This window comes from Engystomops pustulosus, chromosome 7, assembly GCF_040894005.1.
Source record: "Engystomops pustulosus chromosome 7, aEngPut4.maternal, whole genome shotgun sequence".
NCBI classification, from domain to species: Eukaryota; Metazoa; Chordata; class Amphibia; order Anura; family Leptodactylidae; genus Engystomops; species Engystomops pustulosus.
In genome coordinates this window covers 36,060,135-36,076,565 of record NC_092417.1, presented here as the reverse complement: position 1 = coordinate 36,076,565, position 16,431 = coordinate 36,060,135, and positions in this window count along the sequence as shown.

The following is a 16,431-nucleotide window of genomic DNA, read 5'->3' as shown; positions in this document are numbered from 1 at the left end:
CATTTTGCCTAGGCCTTGATCAGAGGTGTTTCAAGCAGGAGTGAGACCGAAAGCCAAACCCAATCCTGAGAAGTTTGACACAGACCTAAACATTGCAGTTCTGCTCCTCTCATCTCTATCCATAAACTATGAGCAGGGGAAGATTAAGACCACCATGGGCCCTGGGCTGTATGAATATTATAGCCCCTACACGTCTGGAGTCACTATGATACCTCTTAGGAAATGGAGGATGTGTCCTTTCTACCTGCTTTCAATCTACCCCCTGTAATATGCCTCTCTGTGCCTTCCTTTTGGCCCATGTATAATGCCCCCCTTTCAGTAGCACTTCTCTGTAGCCCTCTCCACTTTTACTACCCCCTCTCAGTTGCCCCAGACACACTGTAAATTCCCCTTTTCTGTAGGCTACTATCTTATGTCCCCCACCCTGTACTATGTATGTTTTTTGGCCAAAATAAAAGCAAAAAACCCCGAACCTAGGAAGGGAACAGAGCAGAACATGCATAAACTCACCTTTTTGCAGTTCAATTCCCAGGATTTTCTTTTTACAAAGTCAGCACTGAACTCATGTATGTAGTTAGCTATAAATTATTTAAAATCCATCATGATAAACCAGGGACACTTACATATAGATCCAGACACAATGACTGTGGTCATCTTCTTATATTTGTTATTCATGGCCTTCTTCTAAAATCTACTTTCAAAATTATGCTAATGGCCCCGAAGGGTTCGTTACCAAAGCCCTTCAGTCCTGTAGCTTCACAGGCCGTTACACTGTGGAGAACAACTTCATCTTCTCACTTTCATTGCATCAGGCAGAGGATAGTGGGATGTGCTGACAGAGCAGGAGGAAGACACTGTAACAGCCTGTAAAGCGGCCACATGGAGGGCTAACACTCCCTAGAGGCCATCTGGCTCATAAGCAGAATTAAAAGAGTTGATTTTAGAAGGAAGGAGGCTATGGGTAAGAATTATAAGAAGATTACAGTCACGGTGCCTGGATCCTGGCTTATCATGATGGACTGTGATGGTGGCTAACCTTTAAAAAAATTATATTTTTATGAAATAAAGGACTGTTATGGTTTTAACCTTACGAGTGCTGGATCGTTCTCATTGCCTATACCGGAATCGGCACAGTTCTTTTGGATCCTGGGCACTGTTCACATGAACAGAAAGAATCATCATTTAGACGGTGAGCTGTTACTTACTCCCTTTTTATTTACATTTAGAATTAGAGGCAGCGCTGATAAAATGCAATTTAAGATATAGGAAGAATTGTGCCACATGGGAAGGATTAAGGGGAACTTGCCAACAGATATAGCCACATTAAACTTATATGTCAAATCTCCCCTATTGACCTATTAAAAATATCCACGTGTGAAAACAAGCAGAGAAGAGTCATATTTGCCTAAGATGAGTCAAATTTAAAGGGGAAAATCACTTTAGTTGCCCCTATCTTCAGCTCTGTAGCATCTACAACCATGGGGTTGGTGACATATAACAGATACGAATCATATATTTCAGACTGTGGTAAAATATAAATAATATAATATAGTTTTTGCTAGTTTTTAATCTATTAGATAAAATTGTGTCCAGACCTATACAAATTATCGTGAATATGTTGTGAAACTACTAGACATAGGGGAATATATTTTTTTGTTTCCTTTTTGTTTTTCCTTTTTTGCAGGGCAATTACCCTTAGGCCTCTTCCACACTAGCGTTGCGTTTCACGTCAGGGTGCAATGCGTGAAAAACTGACGTTTTTGGCTGCGTTTTTGTTCCATTTTTCCTTGGAGTAATTAGCGTTTTTGCGTTTTTCACGCGCGTGTTGTTAGCGTTTTTTTGCGTTTTCGGCGCATTTTTCACGCGCGATTCAATGGGAGACTCAAGCATTTTTCAAAGGGACCATGGTTTGGGATTAAAATGTGTTATTTAATTGAAAAATAATGTCTTCTGATAATTTGCAAACATCTGCGATCTATTCTTCACTGTTCCGCGCGTATATTATCTCCCGACAATTTAGCAGATGTGAAGAACAGTGAAGAATAGAATAAAAACATTGAACACAGTGAACACAGTGAACACAGGATCATTTAAGAGAAAAACACAGTGCAGAACACAGTGCAGAATAGATTACAGATGTTCGGCACATCTGCTTACTTGTCGGGAGATACGCGCGGAACGGCGCGAACAAAATAGCATGTGAAGAACAATATATATGTGTGTGAAGAACACATTGCAGATGTTTAAATACATCTGCAATGTGTTCTTCACACATATATATATTGTTCTTCACATGCTATTTTGGGCGCACCGTTCCGTGCGCATCTCCCGACAAGTAAGCAGATGTGCCGAACATCTGTAATCTATTCTGCACTGTGTTCTGCACTGTGTTTTTCTCTTAAATGATCCTGTGGTCACTGTTTTCACTGTGTTCAATGTTTTTATTCTATTCTTCACTGTTCTTCATTGTGTTTTTTTAATTAAATGCTCGATCGCGAGCAGGGGAAATAATGTTATTCTGGTCACCTAGCAACCCTTACGTTTAAAACGCATTGCACTCGCATTGAAATCGCTATGTTCGCGAGTGCAATGCGTTTTTGATACGTCCCCATAGACTTGAATGGGGCGTGAAAAACGCGCGTGAAACGCAAAAATAGAGCATGCTGCGATTTTGACGCGCGTGCAAACGAACGCAAGCACGCGCGTGAAAAACAACGCTAATGAAGAAAGAGCCATTGAATACAATGGGACAGAGTGCAATACAAGTTCTGCGCGTCAAATGCACGCGCAGAACTCGCGCGTGAAAAACGCCAGTGTAGAAGGGGCTTTACACAGTGTTTTTTTATGTGTTTAAAACCTACCATGATAAAGCTATAGTAGATGTGATGGTAGATTCCTCCTTCCTGCCTCTGCCCTAATCTGTAATTTAATAATACACATACACATTATAACACTGAATAAAATCTGACATATGTACTTTGTGACTTCAATCTGTTAGTGCCCTTATAATGTATGCATTATATTAATTTATGTATTTTTCATGTGTTTATATTTTAACCCCGAACCCAGAATGTGACTTAATAGTGCGCCGAGCCCTCTCCATAGCTGGTAAGTAGAGATGAGCGAGTATACTCGTCCGAGCTTGATGCTCGTTCGAGTATTAAGGTACTCGAAACGGCTCGTTGCTCGGACGAGTATTTCCCCTGCTCGAGATCCAGCATTTAATTAAAAAAACACAGTGAAGAACAATGAAGAATAGAATAAAAACAGTGAACACAGGATCAAGTGAAAAAGACAGTGAAGAACACAGTGAAGAATAGATTACAGATGTTCGGCACATCTGCTCACTTGTCGGAAGATACGCGCGGAACGGCAGCAGGGAGACATCAAGCAGCAGGGAGACATCAAGCAGCACGGGGAGACATCGGGCAGCACGGGGGAGACATCGGGCAGCGGGGAGACATCAGGCAGCGGGGAGACATCAAGCAGCACGGGGAGACATCGGGCAGCACGGGGAGACATCGGGCAGCACGGGGGAGACATCGGGCAGCACGGGGGAGACATCGGGCAGCACGGGGGAGACATCGGGCAGCACGGGGGAGACATCAAGCAGCACGGAGGAGACATCGGGCAGCACGGGGGAGACATCAAGCAGCACGGGGAGACATCGGGCAGCACGGGGAGACATCGGGCAGCACGGGGGAGACATCAAGCAGCAGGGAGACATCAAGCAGCACGGGGAGACATCAAGCAGCAGGGAGACATCAAGCAGCACGGGGAGACATCGGGCAGCACGGGGGAGACATCGGGCAGCACGGGGGAGACATCAAGCAGCACGGGGAGACATCGGGCAGCGGGGAGACATCGGGCAGCACGGGGGAGACATCGGGCAGCACGGGGGAGACATCGGGCAGCACGGGGAGACATCGGGCAGCACGGGGGAGACATCGGGCAGCACGGGGGAGACATCGGGCAGCACGGGGAGACATCGGGCAGCACGGGGGAGACATCGGGCAGCACGGGGAGACATCGGGCAGCACGGGGGAGACATCGGGCAGCACGGGGGAGACATCGGGCAGCACGGGGGAGACATCGGGCAGCACGGGGGAGACATCAAGCAGCACGGAGGAGACATCGGGCAGCACGGGGGAGACATCAAGCAGCACGGGGAGACATCGGGCAGCACGGGGAGACATCGGGCAGCACGGGGGAGACATCAAGCAGCAGGGAGACATCAAGCAGCACGGGGAGACATCAAGCAGCAGGGAGACATCAAGCAGCACGGGGAGACATCGGGCAGCACGGGGGAGACATCGGGCAGCACGGGGGAGACATCGGGCAGCACGGGGGAGACATCAAGCAGCACGGGGAGACATCGGGCAGCGGGGAGACATCGGGCAGCAGGGGGGAGACATCGGGCAGCACGGGGGAGACATCGGGCAGCACGGGGAGACATCGGGCAGCACGGGGGAGACATCGGGCAGCACGGGGGAGACATCGGGCAGCACGGGGGAGACATCGGGCAGCACGGGGGAGACATCGGGCAGCGCGGGGGAGACATCGGGCAGCGCGGGGGAGACATCGGGCAACGCGGGGGAGACATCGGGCAGCGCGGGGAGACATCGGGCAGCTCGGGGAGACATCGGGCAGCACGGGGGAGACATCGGGCAGCACGGGGGAGACATCGGGCAGCACGGGGAGACATCGGGCAGCACGGGGGAGACATCGGGCAGCACGGGGAGACATCGGGCAGCACGGGGGAGACATCGGGCAGCACGGGGAAGACATCGGGCAGCACGGGGGAGACATCGGCCAGCACGGGGAGACATCGGGCAGCACGGGGGAGACATCGGGCAGCACGGGGAGACATCGGGCAGCACGGGGAGACATCGGGCAGCACAGGGGAGACATCGGGCAGCACGGGGAGACATCGGGCAGCACGGGGAGACTTCAGTGGAAGAAGAGGAGCGAATCCCGGGACAGCGTATCACCCCGACAAGTAAGCAGATGTGCCGAACATCTGTAATCTATTCTTCACTGTGTTTTTCACTGCGTTTTTCACTTAAATGATCCTGTGTTCACTGTTTTTATTCTATTCTTCACTGTTCTTTACATCTGCTAACTTGTCGGGAGATAATATATGCACGGAACAGTGAAGAATAGATTGCAGATGTTTGCATACATCTGCTAACTTATCAGAAGACATTCTTTTTCAATTAAATAACACATTTTATTCCTGAACCATGGTCCCTTTGAAAAATGCTCGGGTCTCCCATTGACTTCAATGGGGCTCGTTATTCGAGACGAGCACTCGAGCATCTGGAAAAGTTCGTCTCGAATAACGAGCACCCGAGCATTTTAGTGCTCGCTCATCTCTACTGGTAAGTCTTTGCTGCATATTGCAGCAAAGGCTTACAGGTAACACCCGCGATCGGTGCTAGCGGGTGTTTTCCTGTTTATCACCGCCGGCAAAGCTGCCGGCGGCTTCAAAAAGATGGCGGCGCTTGGGCGCCACCATCTTTCTGAGGATCGCCGCTCCCCGTGATGTCATCGGGGAGCGGCGATCCATCGCCATGGTAGCTTCAGGTCTCACGAAGACCCGAAGCTACTTCGGGTTAACCCATTCATTACAATGTGCTGTCAGCACATTGTAATGAATGAGGAGTAAAATCCACATATACTGCCATACTGTAGTACGGCAGTATATGATAGGATCGTACAGACACCCTAGGGTTAAAGTACCCGAGGGAGTCTGAAAAATAGTAAAAATAAAAAAAAAGTTAAAAAAAAATTATAATTAAAAAAAAAACTAAAAAAAAATTCAAATCACCCCCCTTTCCCTAGAACTGATATAAATATAAATAAACAGTAAAAATCATAAACACATTAGGTATTGCCGCGTCCAAAAATGCCCAATCTATCAAAATATGATAATGGGTTTTCACTGCGTTTAACCCTGTAACGGAAAATCACGCCCAAATTCGAAAATGGCACTTTTTTGCCATTTAAAAAAAAAAAATTAAAATTCTATAAAAAATGATCAAAAGGTCGCACAGTCCTAAAAATGATAACATTGTAAACGTGATCAACATCCGCAAAAAAATTACACCACTCACAGCTCTGTACACCAAGGTATAAAAAAGTAATTTGCGCCAGAAGATGGCAAAATCCCCCAAAAAAATTTTGTACAAGAGGTTTTAATTTTTTTAAATGTATGAAAACATTATAAAACCTATATAAATTTGTTATCCCCGTAATCGTGCCGACCCAAAGAATAAAGTAGACATGTCATTTGGGGCGTACAGTGAAATCCGTAAAATTCCAGCCCACAAGAATACGGCACAAATGCGTTATTTTACCAATTTGACTGCATTTGGAATTTTTTTCCTGCTTCCCAGTACATGGCATGGAATATTAAATATCACCATTTTGAAGTGTAATTTATTATGCAGAAAATGAGCCATCACGCAGCTCTGTACATGGAAAAATAAAAAAGTTACAGATTTTTGAATGTGGGGAGTGAAAAATGAAAACGCAAAAACGAAAAAGGGCTGCGGCGGGAAGGGGTTAACATAGTAAGACTTCTCCTTACGGATGGGATAATTATGTGATCTGAAACATTATATGCTTATCTTTTTATGACACCAAAAACATATTTCTAGATACAACAGAGCCCAAGATATAGATGTCTGAAGTGACACTCCCCCTGCAGCCTCTGAATTTCACTCATCTCTGGCAAAATATGACTCTTCTCTCCTCTGTTTCACATGACTTTAAAGAACATTCATTTTTAAAAAGTAAATGAGTTCTATTTTACATAAAAGAAGGAATTCTAGAAATGACATTTCATACCATTCCTGCCAGTTTAAAGGAAATCTACCATTTGTTTTCATGCATTGTAAACCAAACTGTCCAGACAGGACTAATCAACCTGGGCTGGATGACTCATACACAGCAGCTGGGGAATGGTGCAGCGATTGATTACTTCTGCCTGTCAGGTACAACACAGTGATTACATCATTCTCCGCAGCAGTGCAGAATTAGTGTAAGAGGAGAGCGCTGGAGCGAGGCACAGGAGTGACAGAGCCTCATTATCATAATTTTATAATCGTTTTTTTTTTATAAAAACCACACAGTTTAGGGATTAAACAATATGTTCCTGCATCAGTGTAGCTACAGCATTCTCTAGGTATGTTTGGTTCATAATGGTAGATTTCCTTTAATGGGGTAAAATTTTGTAAAACTTAGTGAAATGGATCAGGTTATGTATGGTGCTGAAATTGGGACATTATTGGAAATCCAAACATGAAACATGAATGGGGATGACCCAATCAATAGGTTTAATGGGGCTACTAGTTGAGGTAAAGTCAGATGATAGTATAGGTTGTATTTGCCCCTCATTTATATTCCCCCTTCCACATCATCTCTACAAACCTGTTCATCCAAAGTCGGTTCCAGTTGGGTGTTCATGGTGCGGATCTCCCCATGGGAGTGAAACACTTTCATGACTGTGTCCAGGATAAGATGGATGGGATGTGCTGTGCACATTTAACAGCGTCTACAAGGTCAGCTATAGATCACGCTGCCTGCAGAATTACTGCCAGGATTGGAAAAACTAAGCCCAGTCATCTCAGTGTCGGATCTTTCAGAACAGCAGTGTATGAATTTTTTTTCGGGAATTTGTCAGGCCTTGGCTATGAATTGATTATCATTGATTACAGGGGGGGAATGCTGACCGCAGCAAGCGAAAGGTTAAGGGGCTTTGTGACCTATTATCCTGCCAACATCGAGTCATTAGGTAAATGACAAGAACTTACATGAGGAAAACCATGGGGTCAGGCTCTCCCGATGTGGTGAAGGGGAGACTCATCTAGAAATATCTATTCCCTCATCCTCATTTCATGAACATTCATTTTCTATAAGGGGCACTGGCCCTATGATTGTGGGTGTCTGATATCATTGTCTTCTATTGTTCTATTGTTTTAGGTGACATCAGGCAGGGAAGAGGCTTCTGTGGATTGTTGAGCTGCTCCTATGATCACTAATACTTCCGCTCACTTTTCTTCAGTTTCAAGGACACCAATAATATTGTTATAAACTGCACCTATACAAACTGTAACCTACAGCACATAGTACATTGTGTGCTCTCTGTAGGCAGCAGGTTATAGAGCAGAAGATGCCAAGCAGATTGTACATAGTGTCCTATCTGCAGGCAGAATGTTATAGAGCCGGAGGAGCTGAGCAGATTGTACACAGTGTCCTATCTGTAGGCAGCATGTTATAGAGCAGGAAGAGCAGAGCACATTGTACATTGTGTCCTATCTGCAGGCAGCATGTTATAGAGCAGAAGGAGCTTAGCACATTATATATATTGTCCTATCTGCACGCATCATGTTATAGAGCAGGAGGAGCTGTGCAGATTTTACCTAGTGTATTATCTGCAGGCAGCATGTTATAAAGCAGGAGGAGCTGAGCAGATTTTACCTAGTGTATTATCTGCAGGCAGCATGTTATCAAGCAGGAGGAGCTGAGAAGATTGTACATAGTGTCCTATCTGCAGGCAGCATGTTATAGAGCAGGAGGTGCTGAGCAGATTGCACAAAATGTCCCATCTGCAGGCAGCATGTTATAGAGCAGGAGGAGCTGATCAGATTGTACATAGTGTTATATCTGCAGGCAGCATGTTATAGAGCAGAAGGAGCTTAGCACATTGTATATATTGTCCTATCTGCACGCATCATGTTATAGAGCAGGAGGAGCTGAGCAGATTTTACCTAGTGTATTATCTGCAGGCTGCATGTTATAGAGCAGGAGAAGATAAGCAGATTGTATTTAGAGACCTATCTCATATTTAACCCCTGCTCTGTCTAAGCCTAGGCATCCAGTGGGTAGTTATTTAAGTGTGAATACTTCACCTTGGGATCTGTTACTAGAAACTATGGAGTACATAAATATTATTAATACAAGGATGGAAACATAAAGCAGAGACAGTATAAAATGAAACTTTGCATATGGCTAGCATAACATGCAAGTTGAAGATATAAGGCAAAGATCGATAGATAGATAGATAGATAGATAGATAGATAGATAGATAGATAGATAGATAGATGATAGATAGATAGATAGATAGATAGGTAGATAGATAGATAGATAGATAGATAGATAGATAGATAGATAGATAGATAGATGATAGATAGTTATGAGATAGATAGATAGATAGATAGATAGATAGATAGATAGATAGATGATAGATAGATAGATAGATAGATAGATAGATAGATAGATAGATAGGCACACCCAAATGTTTGTAGAGGATATATGACAGATATAAATATGAAAATAATAGAAACTATGGGCCACATTTATCACTTTTGTGCGCCTAAGTGTAGTAGTTGCGCCTAAATTCGGGCGCACTGTTTTGCCAGAATTATCACAAGCTACAACCATCTGTGATAAGTATATTTTCTGCCTCCTATTAATCACTTTACTTTAACACAGTTTAGGCGCAGTTTAGGCGCAATGTTAGATTCAGGCACTTACATGTGATCCTGCTACAAGCTCCTCTCTGCTTCTCCCACAGCCCAGAATGAGAATAACACTCATAGCAGCACCCAGGTGTGTGACACCCTGCACCCAGTGACCTCCTCAGCAGTGGCTTCTCCTGGAGGGGATCCCCCAGTGCTGGTCTCCTGCTGCACCCCTGTAATTCTGCACAATATCCCCCTCAGACACTGCAGAATTACAAGGGGGACACTTGTTTGTAGTATCTGCAAAATTCTGCAAGCTTCTGCAAACTTGTGCAAACTTCTCTTGCTCTTGCTGTGAGCTCAGGTTTTGCTGAATATTTTGTAAATAGAAGGTGATGAACTGTAAATAGAGTCTGCAGCTCCTGTCTGTAATGTATCTAATTGTATCTATTATATGTTCCAGTGTCTGGCTGAGCTCTGCTGCTAGAAATGAGCTCTTCTGCACAGGGGCTCAGTGCTTTCTTCTCAGATAACGCCACCTTCGAGCTGGAGTGTTTTTGCGCCCGTTTTTGCGCCTAAATGCAAAAGTCGCATGTGATGAATATCATTAGGCGCAGCAAAACATCTGGAATTGAACGATAGATGAGGGAAAGGTGGTTATTTTTGCTGCGCGGCTAATTTGACGTTTAATCGCAAAACGGGCGCAAAAACGGTGCGCCTAAACGAAAAGGCGCAAAAACAACAGAAAAAACAAGTGATAAATGTGGCCTTATAAATACAGCGATAAATTATCTGATGGTTGATGACTAAGTGAAAGGGAGTGATAATAGATAGATAGATAGATAGATAGATAGATAGATAGATAGATAGATAGATAGATAGATAATATCAATGTAAACTACTGCATTTATGAGAATTATTAATATATGAGCAAATAAAAACTAGACTCATAAACACTATTCTAGAAAATGGTAAGATACATATACAAACTACCCAGAAAAACTGAAAATGTAAAATAAGCCTGTGGTACTGATACAAAACATGACAACCCCTGCTAGTGTCCCTCCATGTACTACTGCTGGTAAATAGGAGATGCTTAATTAACACCTCATGTGTCCTCTGATTAATCCTAGTGTAATTGATTATATGAATAATTAGATAGATAGATAGATAGATAGATAGATAGATAGATAGATAGATAGATAGATAGATAGATATAGGATAGATAGATAGATGCTTTTTACATTTGTGACATGTATGTATAGTTCTCAGTGTAGCCCCCATACATTACTCCTGTATTATTGGCTGCCTGGTGATGTGGATACATACAGTGCACTTTTCTGGGTGTGATGTGTAATAAATAAACACATTATGGGACTGGGATCACAGGTAGGCACCAGTATATTTACTTACCCACAGAACAAACAGAGAGCAGCATGTTCTGAGCAATGTGCACACACTGATAGCAGGGACATATGTGTGTACTGTGTCATAGTCATAGACAAACAGGAATACATGACTCTATACACACTGTACCCATTACTATCTAGCTATCTACATTACATACATAGCAAGTACCCCCAACACAGGAGAAATAGCCCTTCATCTACTGCCATGGCTACAGGGGTGTATAAGTCACTACACAGGATCCTCTTTAGTCTTCACTAAAAGATTTACATATAGACTTTCTACAATTTAAAAAGCACATTTAAATACATCTTTCCCTCATAAAAGAAGATAGATGACAGATCGATAGATAGAAAAAAAATAGTTATATAGGATAAAATATGTTGATGAAAGAGATAGATAGATAGATAGATAGATAGATAGATAGATGGATAGATATGAAGAAAAACAGCAGCACTATCTCTAGATATAATCCTTTAGTCCATATCCAAAAATATAGGTTCCAAATAGAAAAAAACAATTGTGAAAAAAAAGTTTAAAGTGAAATTTAAAAAAAAACCCGACTTGTTTTTACAATAGAGAGAGCTGCCTCTTTTTTATTTTTTTTCTAGATAGATGTAAAAAAGAAAATAGATTAACTATATGTTTATATGAGGTAGATATAAAGATGTATCTGGGATAAATAATAAATAGATAGATGTGATGAAATACACAACAGCAAGGAAAAGGTGGAATGCGATCAAATTTTCTTATCTAGTCTTCTTAAATAATGTATTTGATATATGTCTTCTGCTTTATATATATATATAGATAGATATATAGATATATACATATATATATTATCCTATTATATATATATATTATTTACCATAGATATATATATATATATATATATATATATATATATATATATATATATATATATATATATATATCCTGTAATATTTCACTATTTATACGATATAATATTTATTCATCTATCACATAATCTCATATATATATTCTTACACATTAATTATTACTCATGCATTTTTTATTAATCGATCACAACCTTTGTTTTTTCTTTTAGGGACTGCAAAAGGAAGACTTTGTAGCAGATTTGGTGAAGTTGTCCTTCTGTATGAGTTAGTTTTTGTGTCCATGTGGATGCAACAAAGACTTGTGTCCATGTTAGGAGTCCAGATGTTCCCTTTGTGGTTCTGTATTGGGGGTTGAGCTATGTGGGTACAGTAGATGGGCACCGTGTCTTTCCCCAGCTCTCCTGCTTCTTGTATGTAATTCAGCAAAAGTGATCGTTTTCTTCCTTAAAACCATAGATATCTTCCAGTCATCCTGCTGCGCGATGGCATTATCCTAGATGCATAAGTGAGACTTATTCTCTCCACTTTTCTTCTAATCTTGGGTGTTGTAGCCAGAGATAATAAAACCCAACAGAAAACTCTCTTCTTTAGCGATCTTTCAGGTGGATGAGTATAAGCGCCACCAGGGGGCGATAGAGCGCCGTGCATAGATTAGCAGCCCACGAGCAGGGCTCTGCACACATACAGCAGGGCACATACAAGGGTCTGGAATGAGACCCACACACCCCAAATCTAGCAAGGTCACACAGAGGTCACAGAGACTTTGGAGGGAAATAAAATACTCACAAAGAAAACAAACCAAATTGACAGTGTTTAGAGAGGGGCACAGAAGACTGATGAGGGGGCAGTGGAGAGGCATATCATACATATATCTTTCTACATACCAAGTTTATACAATATTCTTGTAACCTCATGTCCTCCACAAATAAATAAAAACAAAAAGCATGCAAAAAGCAGTCAATTTATTTAAAGAAAGTAAAAAATACATGCAAAGAGTGAGCACTTCCAGGGGCAGATCATGTGAATGGAGTCTCCACTATAGAACCTATAGAGGTGATATTGTGCTTCTAAACAAAAGATGGGGATCATTGCATGAGGAGGATGCAGGTTGTGGATGATACCTGTACAGAAGTAATAGATTCAGCTTCTCTCCTTATTTCTTCTCCTGTGAAGTTGAAGTGGGTATTGTGGGTCGTGTGTGTATAAGGAGCTAAAATGATCAGCTGCTTTAGGAGTCAGGAGGTGCTATCAGGAGCCCTTGCTGCAATTGTCCTGGCCTCTTGTGAAGAAGATCTAAGCTGTTAGCATTGTTTTAGTGTCCTCCTAATGAATCTCCACACAGCTGGACCCCTCACTCCAGGGCAATGAGAGATCTCACCCCAAAGTGACCTCAGTCCTGTACCCAACACTTATAGTCTACGGGTCTGCTAAAGCCATTTACAGGCAAGGGATAGAGCGATAGATAGATAGATAGATAGATAGATAGATAGATAGATAGATAGATAGATAGATAGATAGATAGATAGATAGATAGATATTAGATAGATAGATAGATAGATAGATAGATAGATAGATAGATTAATAGATAGATAGATAGATAGATAGATAGATAGATAGATAGATAGATACTGTAGATATGATCCTAAATTTACATCCTAAATTTACAAATAATAAAGGTGAAACAAACAAAATATATATTATTAATAATATTATTCTTATTATTTATTTTTAGATATTTTTTAGAACAATTAAACTAAATAATAACTAAAATACTTAATAGTCTGAATAATAACACTTATTATTTCCTTGCAAGCTCTGGGATTCGTACATATATATATGAGATCTGTGTCGGGTCGGAAATCTCTTTTTTTCATTTATGCTCCTGATGATCCGAATTGGACAGGGGACTAATAAGTTCTTGGACTTCTTTGAGGTTCCGTCGCTGATGTAAACTTAAGATGTCTTTACTTTCTATAGAATGTCTTAGGATTTGTCTGTTCTACAATATCTGCTTTCTCAGTCACCATCTACACTTTCCTTTTCCTTCTTTTAATCCCGATGCTTTTCGCTTCTTTTAATAATATTGTTGTAAGTAGTAAACAAAATGGCAACATTTTACAGTAAATATTATTGTTAATTGTTATAAAAATATAAAGTTTTTTGAAGTGTTTGTAATAGACATATAAGACTTGAAAATGATTATGTTTATACATTTAGTAGATGCATCATATAGTCGGGAATTGTTGGGGGGGGATAAGAAATGGATAGAAGGATGGATAGAAACATATATACTTAAGAGATGTTAGATAGATACAATTATGTATTAATATATATATATATATATATATATATATATATATATATATATATATATATATGTATATATATATATATATATATATATATATATATATATATGTAGATAGATACATACATACATAAAAAGATAGATAATAAATGGTGAATAAAAACTAAAACGATATAGAATGTATACAATTATATAAGAAATTAGATCAATGATTTGGATCAGAAAGTGTACAATAGATATAAAGATAAATAGTTAGATGGAGAAAATGTATTATTAATATTAGTAGGAAAAGTAATAAAAATAGAATAAATTGCAAAGATTTAGTAGATATTATTTGATCTATAGATAAATGGCGTAGATCAATTTTTAGATACATAAAAAGTAATGAAGGGAAGTGTACTTTAAGAATACACTCAATGAACCCAGCTATACATATATATATAAACACACAATCAGCATAAGTAAAGTGCAATGTAAAGCTTAGTACATGTTTAGCACTGTGATACATATTTATATATATACTCGTGCATGCAGGTGATTGCATGAAATATTTTTGTGTGTATATTACACGGGGATTATGTAGTAATTCATACATGTAAGGCTATGTTCTCTGCATAATCTATTATAATATATATATATATATATATATATATATATATATATATATATATATATATATATATATATATATATATATTATAATATATATGTAGCTGCTATACAATGTGTGCTTCTTCCGTATGGGTCAGTGTTGTTAGCAGCTGCACTCACCTTCCTGAGAGTCTTGCAGAGTCAGTGCCCTCTTCTCTGGCATAAGTTGTGCCACCCTTTGTGGCTACCTCCTGCCTGCAGGGCCAATGTCCCGGGCTTCCTGACTCTATGGACTACCACTCCCACCCTGCAAGGCGACCACTGCCCATTGAGTGCTATTTGCCTCTCCTTCCACTATCTCTCTCCCTTCTCTTTCTCTTTCTGTCTGTCAGGATTTTCCATAGACATCTATGTTATGGAAGCTTCTCTCTTTAACCCTTCTCGTACCACTACACTCCATCTATATGTGTAGGCACTGCAGCAGCCCACCACCTCCATCCTCCTGGATAAAGCACCTTAACATTGGCAGGAGAAAATTAACCCCCTACTTGCTGGCGGCTTAAATTCAGTCATTAACTAAAGATTCCTAATTCTTTTCCTACTTTCTGGAGCTGCTGTGATCATGAGATGGGGCATAAGAGGAGCCATCACTAAAGACAGCCCCCTGCCCCCCTTGAAAACTTCAGGCTTTGGCCATGATTGATGGGCTCCAGGACTTGTGGTAATTGACTGTTCTGAGGTCTAAAGCAGGTTTCACTTGCAGCAAAGGGATTGGACAACAAGACAAAAAGGAGAGAGGCATTCCCCCCCCCCCCCCCCTCCTCTCCCTTGGTGCTTTTTTTTTCTTTGCTTCTCTTGGTGCTGGGGGGTGCAGAATTTTCCTTCATTTAGTAAATAGCCCTGGTGTCATTAGCCCTGACATTAGGAAGTATTACTGTGCTAATACCTGAGCACTACAAAGAGCAGGGGACTAGCTGGACTCTTTTATGGTGGCACAATGTTGGCATCACAAAATTTGCAAACTATTACACTTATCAAAGTAGCTGTGTGTGTTTCTGGTTTTGTTGGGATATGAATCAGTCAACAAGATCTGCTGTCACCCATATTTAGTGGTTATGCTACTACATAGGATTGCACTGGGCATAGTGCTAGTATGGTAAGTGATGTGGATGCAGGATGCCCATGTATAGGGCACAGGGATTAGGGCAGGATCCATCCTACTAACATTTCTGAGGCATTAAGTGCTGCACTGATACATTATGTGGATGCCCATTTATAGGGCACATGGATGGGACAGGATCCGGTCTACTAATGTCACCTACCTTATGGCTAGGCAGCTGGGCATAGTGCTGCAGTGATCAGTACAGCTGGTAGGTGCTGTGGATGCAGGGTGCCCATGCACAGGGTCCGGTGTATTATTGTCACCCACATGTTGTGGCTATGCTACTGGGTATAGTGCAGCTTGTAGGTGCTGTGGATGCAGGGTGCCCATGCACAGGGTCCGGTCTATTATTGACCCCATCATGTTTTGGCTATGTTTCTGGGCACTGTGCAGCTGATAGGTGCTGTGGATGCAGGGTGCCCATGTACAAGGCAAAGGGTCTGTATATTATTGTCACCCTCATGTTGTTGCTATTCTTTGAGTATAGTGCAGCTGATAGGTGCTGTGGATGCACAGGGTCCGGTGTATTATTGTCACCCACATGTTGTGGCTATGCTGCTGGGCACTGTGCAGCTGGTAGGTGCTGTGGATGCAGGGTGTCCATGCACAGGGTCCGGTGTATTATTGTCACCCACA